The 16,743-nt window shown below is 34.9% G+C and overlaps 1 long non-coding RNA gene across 3 annotated transcripts; it reads left to right on the forward strand.

Moving 5' to 3' along the window:
• The first annotated feature begins 6,095 nt into the window (after window positions 1–6,095).
• LOC110728337 lies at window positions 6,096–10,343 on the forward strand. 3 transcript variants are annotated; one of them, XR_002512665.1, is made up of 8 exons: window positions 6,097–6,342; window positions 6,467–6,534; window positions 8,055–8,968; window positions 9,062–9,163; window positions 9,245–9,300; window positions 9,383–9,459; window positions 9,571–9,637; window positions 9,979–10,343. It is a non-coding gene; the product is annotated as an uncharacterized LOC110728337 (long non-coding RNA). The 3 variants fall into 3 exon arrangements; XR_002512664.1 differs by having other exon boundaries at window positions 6,096–6,342; window positions 8,055–9,163; window positions 9,383–9,484; XR_002512663.1 differs by having other exon boundaries at window positions 6,098–6,342; window positions 8,055–9,163.
• The last annotated feature ends 6,400 nt before the right edge of the window (window positions 10,344–16,743 follow it).

Here is a 16,743-nt window from a genome sequence, read left to right on the forward strand (position 1 = left end):
GAGTTGCGTTTTCTTTAATGTAATAAATTCACTAAAAATTGTCTAATTTCAAAGAGTTGCGTTTTCTTTAATGTAATAAATTCACTAAAAATTGTCTAATTTCAAAGAGTTGCGTTTTCTTTAATGTAATAAATTCACTAAAAATTGTTATATACATGTATTAACTATTGTAGGCAGGCAAATGAGTTTCATTTTTTAGCGTAAGTAATAAGACGTTTGCAATTAGCTTAGTTTAAAAGTATTACCAATCGTTGCCATTAAATGTTTTAAAGTGTAATTGTAGACACCCATTTGTGTCTCCCCAAAATCAAACCCGGTGATGAGTACCTTTCACATCGAATCATAATCGAATGAAGTGAAAGTGTGGAAAGTCTAGTGGTGCGGATAGTTTTACTTTATTTTCTCTTCTCTCTATTTTTGAAAACCTATATTAAGAAAACAGTCAATCCAGTTTGGTTGGTTCATAGAAAGGGTCCAATAATGGTGTAGTTGGATGGGGCTTGAAAAGAGTTTTCCAACAATATATTATAAGTCCAATTTCGATGAATAATGAGGAAGTTATGGCCAAATTACTAAACTTGACCCGGTTTGATACTTATTTGCGGCCCAATGTTCTAAAGGAGGGCCTAATATGGATTTATCATTGCATTAGGAATGGTTTTAGTCTTCTAGATTGTTCTGGAAGGTTCTTTTCATTCCTAATTTAATTACCATTGATAAATTGACTTTTGTTGACTTTTTGAAGTTTTAATCAAAATAAAAGAGTGTGTTTAAGGAAAATACGATTTTATCTTCCTGTACGGCTAAATTTTATCTGAATTTAGAAAACGCGTAAAAAATTTGATTAGCGCCTAACGCCAGTCATTAGCGCCTGACGATAAGCCTGGCGCCTAGCGCTAGCGTTAGCGCCTGGCGCTAATGTCAGCGCTTGGCGCTAATTTCGTTTTTTCACGTCAAAACTCTGATTTTTTTTTTGGCTGATTTTCTCTATAAATAGCCTTCTAAAAACTCCGTTTTCAATCATCTACAATAATCTATAATCACCTATTCTTTAATTCTCTAATTCTCTTCTCTCTCTAAGCTAAAGCTTATTCTTTCTCCCTCTTTTCTAAACCAACCTTTATACAAAATTCCGCATTCACAAGATCAAGAAACACCTAGCATTATTCGAAGTTGCCTTCGCCCTAAACGTGAAAGGTTTTAATTTCTTAGGGTTTGGTCCCAAATCTCTATTTCAATTATTTAATTTAATTGTTTGATAATTATTTTCCTTGAAGTTACCAACGTGTGTATTTTGTTATTAGAAAGAGGTACGAGGCATCCAAGTAAGTGCTTTAATTGTTTTATTGATATTATGATATAGAAATCATGCTTAGATTGTTATTTTGATTCCTAGTATCATGTTAAGATGTTTTCCTTAATTTGATGTTCAGAATGACAACAATAAGTTCCTAGTATCATATTTAGGGTAATAACTAAAAATTCCTAATATCAAGTATGATTAAAAGTGTGATGCTTCCTATTCTCTTCCTAATATTCATGTTAGTATCATGTTAGGGTTAAAGCTCTAATCTTTATTGTTCAGTGACATGCTAGGGTTTGTTATTAATCTTGTTAGTATCATGCCTAGGATTTTGCTATTAATATTATTCTTTAACATGATTATGATAATTATTATGATTATTGTTATGATTATTTATTTTGTTGCTTGATTATATTTATTGTTATTGCTTGATCACACCTTTTATGCATGCTTAAAGGGAATTTGTACTTGTAATCACGCTTATATAAGATAATTAATAATCTTATTTAGGGTTAATTTCATTATAATTCAAGTGATCGCCAATAATCTTATGAGTATTTTTTATTTTTTTTCCTTTAATGAGAAGATAACATATTATCCAAATCTTATGAGTTTTGAATATGGAAGTGATAAGTCTATTTTTTATATATATTTATTCTCTGTCCCACGGTCATATTTGTACTTATTTGAGCTCTACGGAGCTATTTTTATTACTAATATACGTTTTCTGGTGTTTTTGTAGAGTTGATATTATTTTGTAGGAATTTGAAGAATTATGACGATTCCCGAGATTTAGTTTATGATTAGCTTTCTTACATTCATTAGCATAATGTCCTAGTTCTCCACAAGACCAACACTTGCATGTTTTCTTTTTCTCAGGACAATATGTTGCCTTTCTGAAAAACCTACTTAGCTTTCTATATCTATGTTTATAATATTTCTTCATATAGGTTTCTCCTCTTGATCGGTCAAATTTATTATTCTTATAGTTCCTTCTTTTATTATAATTTTTTCTTTCACATCCATAATTATTTGGGAAATCCCAACAAGTGAGAAATTGTCTTTTCATTTGTTGAGTTCCTGCAACCTCTCTACATTTATTTTCAATCCATTTTCTAAAGAAAGCAATTCTGTTACCTAGGGAATCCCTAGCTAAAAATCTCTCTCTCCATTCTTGATATTTTTCACTAATTTCTTCATTAAGAGGACTGGGTAATTTGTCATAGAACATTCCAAGATTTGTTTCATTTTCACCAATTTTATAATAGTATGTTTCAAATTCCATAATGTAATCATCGACATATTTCATATTACAGATGGACAAATTACTTAACTTCCTTTTATATTCTATTCGTTTTTCATTAGGATCTGCTCTAGGTCCAATAAATTCTATCTCAATGTATTGACATAATTGTCTGAACATTCTAGTAGGTGATTCACTAGCTCTTAATGCAGTTTTGACTTCTTCCTCTATTCTATCGTACCAGTCTTCTACACAGCCATAAAGACTATGTTTGATATAGTTTAAGAAATTTTCTAAAGTCCAGTCAGTGTTTAAATTAAGTACACTGCTCATACTCTTCTTTCATTGATCTAAAACATCTTGTCTATCTCTTACACCGTCTAGCTTAAGTTTATAACCAGTTTGACTTATAGGTTCAAGAGTCATTTCTTCTTGTATAGGTATATGATTAGGCATAACCTTGACACTAAACCGGGTAGTCTTCCCTGGTATGTATCTTGGTCGATCTTGTGCAACTTCCTTCTCCTTGATACCTAGGTCTTTGGATGACATTGTTTACGTTAATGTTTTCATTAATAATTTCCTCTCCAACATCATTATTATCCATTACTCTTTTTCCTAGTTTGTTTTCAATATTTTTTCGAACAACTTCTATGGGCAGAAAGTCTAGATCATTTAACTTCATTAATCCCATTTGTTGATATAAATCTTCCTCTAAAATTGCATAATTATTTTCCTTTATTTCATTATTAGAAGTAATCCCTTTGTTAGAAATTAATGTCATGATTTTGTTAAGCTTATTAGGGTCTTCTTCTTCATCAAATAGGACTTGTAATTCGTTAAGTGTTTTCTCCTGAACATGAGGGTTCATCTTTAGTCTCTTTTTTCTTTTCTTGGTCACTAGTTGGTCTTTTAGGGAGTGTTACAGTAAACTTTTTATTTTTATCTAGATTTTGAAAAGGATATTTATATTTATATGGGACAATTTTCTCTTTATTAGGTGATACTTCTTTTCCAAATTGACGCCTAACTTCGTTTGTTAAAGCAAGTTGAACTTGTTTAACTTGTTCATTTAGATCGCTTACCTTTTTATTAATATCGGTTGTGGTTATTGATATCTTATTTTCGATATTAATACAACGAGCATGTATGTTATCAACTTCCGATTTTAACTCACCAATTTGATCTACTATATAATTAAGGATTGGGCCAAAATTACTAGTATTTTCATGAATATGATAATAATGCTTAAAATCAGGTTTCTTACACTCAGTAGAGGGTCTAGTATTCTCCAGTTTTACCTAATTATTAAATCAACTTATTTAATCTTTTAACCGTATGACTCTGATACCAAATCACACAGCTTAACAGTTTCTAATTTATAATAACTGTATTGTCTTCCTTAATAACAGATTTCACTTGTATAATAACTGTAGTCAAACATAATACTTAATTTTTAACACAAATACTTATCCTTTTAATATATAAGTACTATTGAAAAGATCAAAATAACACCTCGAAAACAATATTGAAGAAACATATAACAATATTTAATTTTATTTTAACAGGCTAGAACTTAAAATTACAGTATTAAAATAGGAAATAACTTTTTTCCTACACTTAGCGAATTTTTTTTTTCAACGGTGCTATGGACCTTCCTAGTCCCTACCTGGTGGTGGGCAATACTTTCTCAAACTACTTATCATTTATCTCAAACTACTTATCATTTATCTCGTTATTTCATGATATAAAGAGACGACAAATCTTACAAGTTACAACAACAATGTTATTTAATATTTTCATATAAATAATTCCTTTTTTTTCTTTAACTTCTTTTGTTTCATTATTTATGTGTGTAATTATTTCAAAAAATATATATTTATATGCGTAATTACTACATATTGGATCAAATATCTAATCATAATCAACAACTATGAGTGTAAAGATAGAATTTTTCATAAATTGTAAAATAATATTATATATATGTGTGATGACTATGAATTCCTACTCATAAAAAGTGTATTATTACCTAACTTTATGTTATTCTTAATAATAAGAAATTATGAAGCATCTGATATTATGTATGTACTACCTCCCATTTAAGTTAAAAAATTAATATGCAAGCATTACCCAATAGAGTCGTCCTATATAGCATTTAGGATCTGCTGGCAAATCTAAAAGAGAGAAAGAGTGGGTCACTTAAAATTGGTAAATTGTGTTTAATCTGAGTTGTTTATGGCCCCCTCACCTCTCTATGCTCTATCTATTGCCTTGCAAAGACAAACCACCCTTGAAAGGACCACTCGTCTTCTTCTTATGCTTTCTTTTACTTTTAACCTTTACTTCATTAAATAATCCATTGTGTTCTTTTTATAGTTTTATCTACGGACTTTTCTCATTCTTCTATATATAAATTAGGGTTAAGGGGAACCAAAATGTATAATTGAAAATTAAAATAATAGACTTTTTAAGTTTGATTATTAATGAGAAATTACCTATTTAAAAAAAAAGGTGGTACTTTACATCTCTCTTTTCTCTCCTCTCTCTTTAGGGTTTTAATAATTTTTTTGGCCGCTTAGGCCAGAAATAGTCTAATTTTTTACCCTTTTCTTTAGAGAAGCTTTGGCGTGAGATTGTTTAACGTGAGTTTGGTTTATAAAGCACTCACCCATTCCACACCCACTACCTAGCCATCTGTCAGTGGCCGACGAACACCCCCCCTCCCATCCTCAACTCCATACTCGTAGTATCGTCCACCACTCGCCTAGCAAAAATCCCTACTCATTGCTCCATCCATTGCACACAGCACGCACCAATCAAACAACTCTTAGTTGCTACTCCACCCTTGCTTCAAATGTTAATTCTTTATGTTCAACTTTTGATGTGCACCCTTGTTTAATCTATTTTACTGCTTTGGTTCATGCTCTGTATTTGATTGTTGATGGAAAATTTTCATTTTCTCTTAGTCCTTCGTGCAAACTGCAAATATGGTTTAGATGGTAGCGTGATTTTCATTTGCTTATCACTTGCTTTCACGGTGCATAATAATCATTTGGTCATGAAGTTCTGTTGCTGGTTTTCAGATCACTAAATGCAATAAGGCTTTCGATTGCAGCATCTGTGTATTTACCGAATATATGTCTAATATCTGATCAATATTGTCTAATATCTGATTAATATTGTCTGATATCTGACAATTATTATCTAATTTCTAACACTTTCAATCTAATATATGATATTTATAACTTAATATCTGACCATTATTATCTAACTTTTTTACAATTAAGAATTTTTTTTTCTACTTATATGACCGGACTCACGTGAATCCGTTCGACAAAATACTATAACTTTTCTTTGACTTAATTCGTTTTTTTTTTGTTCTCTTCGTCTGTGAGTGCCCATCCCAATTTTTTGTTGGGTTTTGATGAGTTCGACCCATAGTAGAACGAAACCCGACCCTAAAATAAAACTCACAATCACTACTATAATTTCCGTATTTTTTGGATTCTTTTACCTCGACGTTGTGGTACTAGCGTCCATGTATGTATATATATTCCGCTTATTGTCGACGCTTTTTAAGTCACATGACCCGCTCATGTCCCTAGAGTTAAACCGCCTAGGTCAGATCATTAGAGTTGCTAACTTGCTACGCCACATCTATTTTTCTGTTCTCTACTCAAATTCATTCTAAAATCTAAAATAATCTCTGATTAATTCATCAGTCGTTTTAAATTTGTTCTGGAAATTGTGGGAATTTTCTTCTTCAACTAGTCAATTTCATCGATTAATAATAGAGGTAAACTTTCTTGCTTTTCCTTAATCGGTGGTTCGAATTTCATCTAGGGTAAGTATAATGTTCGAATTTCTCATGAATTTTCTTTAATCTTTGGTTGAAATCGGAAAATATTTGGCCTTTTAAGGTTCTGAATTTAAAGAGAACAAGCATCGCCATACCGATACATCTAATAATTCATTGACGGCGCATCAGGTAATTTTCTGCACTTAATTAGATACTTAAGCGTTTTTTAGTTCATAATTCGTGCTTTCAATTTCTAAATTTATTGTTCCTTAAATTTTCATTTTTTTTTAAAAAAAATGGATCGTTTGTTTGTTTTATGTCTATTTATATGGCTTGTTTGTTTGGATTTTCTAAATTTTCTCAGCATATGGTAAAGGTTTTTTCATTAATTGTTTTGTTTAGCTTAATTTCCCCTTTTAATTTTGCCTAATTTTCATCTGCTTTGCTATAACCCAGGCAACCGATTTAACGAATGTTTTGGGTTTTGTCAATTTCTCATTATTATATGCTTATTTTGCCAATTTTGATTCTGTTCTGCTTAATTTTGTTGAATTTCGTGGTTGAATGCATTTGCATTTAATTAATTGATCTAAAACCTTTTTTTTAATAGCAAAAATATTTCATTAATTAAAAGTCATACGACATCTACAATAGAGATTCGACGTTAACAAATACATAAGATATTGAATCAAATAGAATTTTCCTTCATAAAAACTACGGTCGTCGAGTAAATCTTGCACTGGTGAGCATCTCCCGCTTATATCGCTGAAAATTACAGCCTTGTTGGAGAGACAATCTAACGATCCTTTGTAGCCGTGAGGATGTTTTCCTTCTGATTCATCTGTTCGTATTCGAAAACTTGATAACTTTTTCACCAACGAAATAATTTCACGACAATCCATTAGATATGCTACCATGGATTCAAAACAAAGAAATTTCTCCCTCAAAAAGAAAAGATAAACCCTGTCTTTCGAAGAAGGACGAAAAACCCTTGTCTTTCGAAGGAGATCATAAACCCTTTCTTTCGAGGGAGAAAAGTTTCTCCCAAAAGGAGGAAGCATTATTATAAACCTAAAAAACAATAAAGAAACAAGGATTGGGGCTTTCCACCGATTAAAATCGATGGAAGCCCCTTAAAAAATCAACAATGGAGGATAGGGTTTTCAAGAGAGAAAGGAGGAGAGAGAGATCATTACAATAAATTATTGTTCTATAACCTAGCAAGTGTGCTGAACCATGTTGCCGATTATTTCCATGCAAAGTTCTGGAGTTGCCGGAGTTCAGACTTGGGTTATTTATTTTGCATCTTTACTTTATGTCGTAGATGCGATATTTTCTCCAGGGAGGAGCTAATGTCGTACGATGTGCTGCCCTAGGTTGGAGGGCTTTGTAATTGGAGTGCTCTTTTATGCTGAACCATTGTTTGAGATGGACTTTTCGAATCATCCAAGTTCGTGGCCGGCTTACTGTCGATGATGATTTAGTCTGCCACATGGTCCAAACAAAAAGAAGATGCCACCTCCTGATGTGGCTTGCATCTTGCAAGCATTTGCTACCTGCATAGGAGGATGGTGCTTCTTCTTGCATGATCCTCTGTAACTCATAATAGCGTAACTTAGGAACTTTTTAGCTCTTTTACTCAGCACTCTTGTGGTTTTTTGCTTTTATAGTTACAATAGGCTTTATTTTTTACTCCTACACCTATTCAGGCACAGTCATGGCCAATTGCAATGCAAGGTCAAGATATTGTGGCAATTGCTAAGACGGGTTCTGGAAAGACCTTAGGCTATCTTCTTCCAAGTTTTATGCATCTCAAGCAGCGCCGCAACAATACATAAATGGGACCAACCGTGTTAGTACTGTCACCAACAAGGGAATTGGCAACACATATTTAAGATGAGGCTGTGAAATTTGGGAGGTCCTCCAAAATATCTTGAATGGTATGACATGATATTTGTTTCTATTAAATGTATTTAGGTTGTCTTGCTTGATTATTTTTAGTGAGGGCACATCTACTTAATTGGAAGTTGAACATAAATTTTGTTTTTTCTTTTGATATGTTCTTAAAATAGGAATCTCTTTAGTCTATATTTTAATGTATATAACAGTATGCTTTTTCAGTTTTTGTTTTCAAAACTTGATCTTCGAGTTATATGAATTACTACTATTTCGAGTAGATTTTTGGGGATGAATTTGATAAAATGGTCTGGGTCATTGTTGTGGTAAATTTTGGTTGGAGTCGTATGCCATTTTATATTGTTAATTTTTCATGAGTATCTTTTTAGAAGTACTGACTGGTAACCATGTCAATCTCACTCCCATACATATACCTTGTGCTTGCTTATTTGTGCTGCTGTAATCGATTATATATGGAATTGTTTCATCTCATAAAGTTATTCCCTTATTTAATCCTGCGGTGTTTGTATGGAGGGGCACCCAAAGGCCCACAATTGAAGGAGTTAGATAGAGGAGTAGATATTGTGGTAGCTACACCTGGTCGTTTGAATGATATACTAGAGACAAAGAGAATTAGCTTGACTAAGGTCTCCTATTTTGTGCTTGATGAGGCAAATCGAATGCTAGACATGGGTTTGAGCCACAAATTAGAAAAATTGTGAAGGAGGTACCCACTCGTCGCCAGACACTGATGTATACTGCAACATGGCCTAAAGAGGTCCGAAAGATTGGAACTGATCTATTGTCAAATGCTTTCCAGGCCAAGTTAATTTTGGTAACACAGATGAACTTGTTGCAAACAAGTCTATCGCTCAGCTAACTGCCAATCTTTTTTTTTTTCTTATTAAAGCAATTTAAACAGGTAACTTGCTATTGGCATTTAATTACTAGTTTCCATTGTGTGCTTATTTGTTTTCTAACAATGCTTAATTCTCTTTACTAGGAGCTTTGGACCCTACTTTTTCCCTGGAACAAAAATTTTTTATGGTCAAAGAAGAGGTTAGCCACATTCTATCGTTGGTTGGCTGGTATAACAAACAATTTTTGTAAAATGATTTGATTGTTTTTAACGCTATGCAAGGATTTGGAGGCTTTAGCTACTAAATGTGAACTTAGGGAGGAAGAGAGAGGTTCCTGTATAGTGGTATACTGCTGTAGGTATATATTCTCCAAAGTCTAAAAGGTTAATGGCTTTTTTTTCCTCTTTGGATTGCAAGTCTGAGCATTTTGTCAAAATTTGAACTTTGTTTTTCTCCCTCTTGGAAGCAGATTAAGAAACCATAATTGTGGCTTTCGACGACTAGATGTGTAACGAGAATAGTCAAGAAGAAAAAAGGTACTTTACCATCCTCTCTTTTTTATCTTAGCTCTGCATTTTCACCTATCATTTATATTCATTGCAGAAATTATAACTTAAGAATTTTGATAATACTGGAAAATGATGTCTCGTCTTCTAAGTGTATGGGTGTCTGGATACTTTTAGTAAGTTTGTTACTCCATAATTAGCTATGAACGTTGGTTGTGATTTTTGTTTGCTTAAATTATTAGGTGGAAAGTATTTTTCAGAAATTGTATTCTTTGTGTTTTTTGGTAGATAGCTCCCTAGTGTTAGTAGTTTTGATATAATATTTTATTTAAATTCACTTGTTGATGTACTGCTCGATGCATATGGACAAGATATCCATGTATGAATACCGAGAAACGTGGACTGGAAACAGCGTCGCCAAAATGTTAGACAACAAATGTAAGAAAATCTTTCGGACAAGATTATGTAGACATCCATGTATGAATACCGAGAAACGGTCGAAAAAGGCTAACAACTAACACTGCATTATTTCAAGGACGGAAGAAAGATATATTTAAGCTATTTAAAGATTTCAATTAGTGATTCGGAATTTGTTCCACTACAACTAGTCACGAATGAATTCTAAGTTGCAATTATAATTGTTGTAATAGAAACTCATTAATATGAAATAGATATTGTATATATGCTATAATATTTATATGCAATATAAAAATTTCGGTATAATTTTGTTGTACTTCTTAATTTTTTTTGGCAATATATATTAGTATACTAGAAATGAATGTCAGTTAATGAAATCTTTTATTTTAGTATTTTTAATATTTTTTTTAAAAAAGAATATGGACAAGATAACTCGTCCCCAAATTAGAAAACGTGGACTGGAAAACAGCGTCGCCAAAATGTTAGACAACAAATGTAAGAAAATCTGGACATAGAAAAGCGTCACCAATCTGTAAGGAGAATGATCCCATCGTAAGGGGTACTCTCCCTAAATGCCCTTGGCCACTTAAAAGCCTAGGAATTTACACTTGTTAGGGTGCAGTAGGATTTGAATTCCAGATTGTTTGGGGGACCTTGAATAAGAATTGATTATATCTTTACGCTTTTTTGTAAGAAAAAAGTAGGAGTCGCCAATGAGTTTTAGGAAAAACTCATAAACCTCGTTCATGCCTTTCTTCCATGTGGAGTTCATGGAATAATTAGCACAAATCATAAGTTTACCCATGCCCAAATTGGCCTATAAACCAGAAATGAGTTCGGGAGCGAGGGTACTAAAATGACGTTCCTTTTAGAGGGGAATCGTTATCCTAGCCCTAGTGCTGCCTCTACTAGCTCTTCCTTTTTTACAATTTCATCACTAAACAATATATGCAACGTGATACCTAAAACTATGTTAGTTGATTTTATTTACAAGCATTAATTCACGTAGGAATTACATCGTAATGTCGTTATTCTTATTTAATCAAATTCGTGAAAATGATAAGAAAATAAACAAGATTCACCTTGACTTAAGTGATCAACCAACTAATTATTTAATTCAATTCTAATCTTTATTTAACGCAAGATACTATGTGGAATTGATTAATTAATTATTTTAAAGGTGATAAAACAATACTAATTAGTTAATTAAAGTTCTTTTAAACAAGAAAATGAATGTGATTTGACTAAGTGCTCGGGAATTTACCACTTCTATTTGCTAGATCTCCGTTTAGAACACTTATGGACTCCTTCTTGTTGGGGAACCTCCATCGTAGTAACAAAGTATCGAAAGGGTGATTTTTTAGGACAAGAGGGGCTAGGTTGCACAAGTTCACAAGTATTTCACCAGAGTTTTAGGTTATTTTCTATCTGTTTAAGCCTCAGTCTAAGCTCGTATTTATAGGGAATGATTAGGTTTAGGGTGTCAAGCATTCTGCAGCAGCAGGTGTCGCGAGCAACAGAATGAGTTGCGCGCGGCATCCCAACTCAAGTGATCTGGTTGCGTTGCTAGGTGTAGCGCAACTAATTGTCTTGCTCGCGGCTTTATGGTGAGATTCGATTTTATATTTTCCGTATAATTCTTAATCTTTTGGGAGTTGCGCTGGGTGTCACGCGCAACTGAATTAGTTGCGCACGACTCTTTGAGATGCGCGCGACTTTTTCTGCGGCAGCACTAAGATTTAACCTAGGCGCTCTTAAATCCGTTATTATTTTTTAAGCATGGGCATAAGCCTAATTATGATTAGGGTTAGTTAATTGGACCTTTGTTTTGGCCTTTAATTTGGGCCAGTCTTTTGTGTTTTGTGGCTTAACCAGTTATCCATAAGCATTCTTCACTTTGATCCAACACGAAGATTGTTTTATTTATCGTCATTGCACTTCCTGTTGGGACAGGAGGCCAAAAGTAGATGTCTACAGTTAGCCCCCACTTTGATTGAATCTAGAATAGACGATGATCAAAGTAGTTAAGGAAATATATCCGAGACTCATTCTGCGAAGTTCTCTAAGGATAGAGAATATTTCAGTAATGTTTAAGGATGTCGAAATAATCCTTGGTTCTCTAAGTGTTTGAAACAAGTAGCTATTAAGGATAGAAAAAGTTTTCCCTAGTCTTAATGCGCTAAAGAATCTAGATTGATCCTTTGCAATTGTAGAATGCTTTTACAAATAAAGGTGTTCTGGGTGATGTCAAGTCATGAGAAGAGATCGGTTTTAAAAGGATAAAAGGGGAAGATTTCCTCTTAATCATGTCATCGTTGGTCTAAAGTCCCTTGATATGTCATTGAAACTTTAGCCTGACTTTAACAAATTAAAAGATGAAAAAGGGTTTTTAGTATTAGAGCTGAAATGGTCCGGTATTCGAGCCGGAATTCCATAAGATAGGAATACATGTCTCAAGACTGGAGGCATATATCCAAATTCAGTGAGAGGGAAGAAAGTCAACAATTCTCTCAGCAGTTTTGTCCACAAGATGAGTACACGTGTCTTAGGACTGGGGGGCACGTGACTACATAGGCGTGACATCGTCTCGTCGCTTCTTTATACAGGGGATTATTTCGACACCCTAACTGCCCGGTAAGTTAGTAAGTGCACTAACTACCGTATTTGCTCCCATTCAAGAAGTGCCTGATCCTGAAGGTTCGGAGCGCCTGTCGACTCGTGAGCTAACGCCTACTGTAATTCTCTACCTTTTAGTCCCGAGAGGTAGATCTCGCATGGGTTGAGTGAAATATTGCGCAACACCTACGCCGTACAATTTTGCGCCGTACGATACGCCATTTGCATTTTTACGCTGCATGAAAACGCCGTTCCTTTTTGCTTCGGACGTGAAAAAAGAAGAAAACCTGGACATTTGTAACGTCAGTACATAAAATGACAAACCTGTCTATGGGTGCTTTTACGTAAAGCACCACTACGGAACATTTTAAGGCACTCTTACGAAAAACGTTCAAAACGTATGCTTGGGGAAGGCACAAAGCATGATGTGCATGCAAGAATAATGCAAAAAGCTAACAAAGAAGAAAACAAACTACAATATGCAAAGCAATTTTAAAAAGATTTTGATAATTTACGCGCCATTATGTCTAATAACGAACAAAAACCGTTAAAAATGATCAAACGGATCAAAATCAAAATCCTGGTCTTTTAGTGACTAGTATCCGCGTGCAACTTAGAAGGTCGCGCTAGCCAGGGGCGCACATCGTTCTGAGTTGCGCTGGTATGTCATGTGAAACAGATTCAGTTGCGTGCGACATTTATGTCAAGAAAGTTAAAATTGCAAACACGATTTTTCACTTCACTCTTTCGTTCTCGTTCCTTCGCCATTTTCTACCTTTCTTTCTCTAGGAAGCTCGATTTTTTGCGATTTTTAAAGCTAAAGGAATCAAATTTCGTCCTTAATTCATATTTGCCGTAATCCAATGTAATTTTTTTTGCTAGAATTTGCTCTTTTCCGACTGAATTCGAATGATTTTCGAATCGTTAAACCCTAAATTTCGAATTTGGGGTTTTTTTTGATTTGGTTCATTATTCTTGAAATTGTTTGCTCTATGTTGTCATGCTATGTTTAAGGAGTGTTTTGCAACAAATTTCATGAAAAATGGTGAAGTATTGAACCTTGCATGAGCATTTCTTTGTTCAAGTTCGTGCTTGCTTTTTTTCTTCGGATTTTGCTTGATTTTATTGCTTTTTCTTGCTCATTTTTGTTATAATTGCTGATTATGAAGTAGATTATAGTGATGGAACCAATATTACTTTCATAATTCATTTTTTTTTTGAATTTTGAATTGTTGAAAAATGGCGCGAAACATACTCTTAGCTTACTCTTGCCATGTTCAAACTTCAAAATTGTTTGGTAGACGATAACCATATTTATGTTATTATTGTTCATCTAGAATTAGTTGATTCTTTGGGATTTTTGAAAATACAATTCCTTGAATACTTAGTTGAAACTGGTATAGGATGGCTTTTTTGGGTTTTAGAAGCCCCCATTTACTAAGTTTAACTGTAGGTATCGTAGCCCCCAAGTATGGGTGGCATTCGATTTTCGTGTTTTGCCCTATCGATAGCCGTTATGCTGCTGAAATGGGTCTAGAATACGTAATATTAGTTTAATTTAGGAAATAAAGTAAACTAATTAAAGAAACTTTATCCGTCATAGCATGGACTCGCCTCCGTTTGTCGATGCTGAGGAGATTCTCGGTGGTCCGGACGAGGCGGTTTGCCCTCGGAAAAGAGTGACCCGTCTTCGAGAGGAGGTTCGAGAGTGATGCATCGCGGCCGATCGACATCACCAAGAGGATATGGTTTGGGAGGCTCCTCCCAACTGGGACCCTAGGGTCCTTAAGTGGGACATAAACAATCACGTTTTGATCATAGGGTGACACGACATCGTGAGTTTTTCGCGCCTTTGTTTCTTTCTCTCTTCCTTTGTTTCTCCTTTTAAAACCATAACCGTTTTTTTTTATTCTTTTATTTAGAGCAAGCCTAGCATGCATTTATACGGCTTTGGTGACCCGCGAGCCCGTTTTGAGAGTTTGCCCGAGGTGGCAAAGGAGATTGTAGCACTTTTCGGGATTGACTCTCAGCTGGCGGCTCTTCGGGATTTATCGACCCAGCCTGCATCGTCAGCTTTCCTCCGTAGATTGCTGGAGTTTTGGTGGGATTCCACCAACACTTTCCACTTTCCATGGGGAGAGATGACAGTTATCCCTTTCTCTATGATTACGGGTTTTCCTTTCGGAGGTGAGCCCGTAGTTATAGAGTTTGTTAAGGGGTCAAACAAGAGATTACGCGACCTTGTGGGGGACCGTCTTGCGTCGGCCCTTCACGTGTACGCGCAGTCTTGTCCTTACTCGGTTCTTGCCAACGCGTTGTCGGCTGACGAGCTTGATCAGATATACATTGCTCACGTTCTTTCCGTCACCATCTTGAGTGATCGGGGAGAGCGTTTTTCCATTGGGTTATTTATTTGCCTTAGCGATTTGGGGCAAGTAGGTGACCTGAGTTGGGTGGAGGTGTCGTATGCCCGTATGCTTGCAGCTATGGGCAAGGCGACCTGGGTGATGGATTTCGCGGCAGCTACCGAGGTGCCTCGGATCTCGCTTACGTGGCATGGTTGTATCCTTGAGGTACGTGTTTTAAGCTTCTTTTGGTTATTACTTTTGCCTTTTCCTTTAGGCTTATCTTTTCATGGTTTCAGGCTTGGGGATACTCGTACCTGCCTTTCTTAGCCCCCAGGATGCTTGGGGCTACACGTTTTCCTATCGGCCATCGATTGGTCGCGATTAAGAAGAGACGAGCCACTTTTGCCAAAGAACACAAGATTCTACTTAAACAATTCATTCTCATGCAATTGTCTAGGCAAATCAATGAAAGAGGTCTACACTAATAAGGATCATTCTCATGCATCCTATTAGTTACAATCACATCAAGAGAATAAAGAAGCACAATCCATAAAAAATCCACTTTAATAATTCATTCTCATGCACTCATTAAAATAGAGATGATTCTAATCTAGTTCAAATCACTTTCATGCATTTAAACTAGAAAACATAAAATAGAGTGCAACAATACTCCCAAGCTAATAAAAATCATGTCTTTCATCAATATATGGCATAAGTTCAATCCAACCATCATCATTCATCCAATATCAAATCATATCTTCCACCCCCTTCCCCTAGCTAAAAGTTTAACCTAGAGAAGGGAGATTAAACATAATATCAAAACTAGAAATAAACTCAAGAAACTCAAAACAAAACATGATTAAAATCAATGAAATCAATAATAACTAGATAAGTTAATAAGATTGACAAGAATAAATAACAATAAAACAAATAAATAATATTAAAGGAAAGGAGAAGAGATTACTAAAGAAAGGATTAATGAAAGATGAAAACTTGGATTCTTGCTTGATTGATTGAAGATTAAAACTTGAGCCAAGTTGAATACAATAAAGGATGCTTGAATAACAATCTATTTTCTCTCCTTAGATTAGGCTAAAAGTGCAGAAAATTAAAACTAAGTTAATCTAAATTACATCAAAATGTTCTAAGATGGGACTTATATAGTCTGTATAGAGCCAGCTGAAAAAGAGTATTGGTCCGACCGAACAATGGGAAGGTTCGGCCGGACTACAGGGTAGGTTCGGCTGAACCATGGGTAGGTTCGGTCGAACCTCCCTGATCCTGGTCTGGTCGAACATCTGTGGTTCGACCACTCCTGCAAAATTGCCAAATTGCGCCTTGACCCTGCCTCGACGTTCGGCCGAACCACCGGCCGAACCACTGAGCAGGTTCGGCCACACCTTCAGTAGGTTCGGCCGAACCTCTTCTAAATCTTGCTTCCTTCAGCTTCCCTTGAGCTTAGCTTTCTCCTCTTGAAAACCCCGATGGTTCCTACAAAGCATAAGCATGGAAATTAAAGTAAAGAGTAGGAAAAAGGGGCAAAATCTAGGAAAGAAGATGCATAAAGGGAAAGGGAACTAAGTGCAAAGAAAAGGATGCAAACAAGCCACTAATGTGGGAAAATGACCATCAAAATGAACCTTAATCGTGGCATAAATGCCACTCATCAAATTCCCCCACACTTGCCTCTTGCTAGTCCTCGAGCAAGGAATGCCAAAACAAAGAGAAAGTCACAACAAACATAACATGACAAGG

This window comes from Chenopodium quinoa, unplaced genomic scaffold (assembly GCF_001683475.1).
Source record: "Chenopodium quinoa cultivar QQ74 unplaced genomic scaffold, ASM168347v1, whole genome shotgun sequence".
Classification (NCBI taxonomy): domain Eukaryota; kingdom Viridiplantae; phylum Streptophyta; class Magnoliopsida; order Caryophyllales; family Amaranthaceae; genus Chenopodium; species Chenopodium quinoa.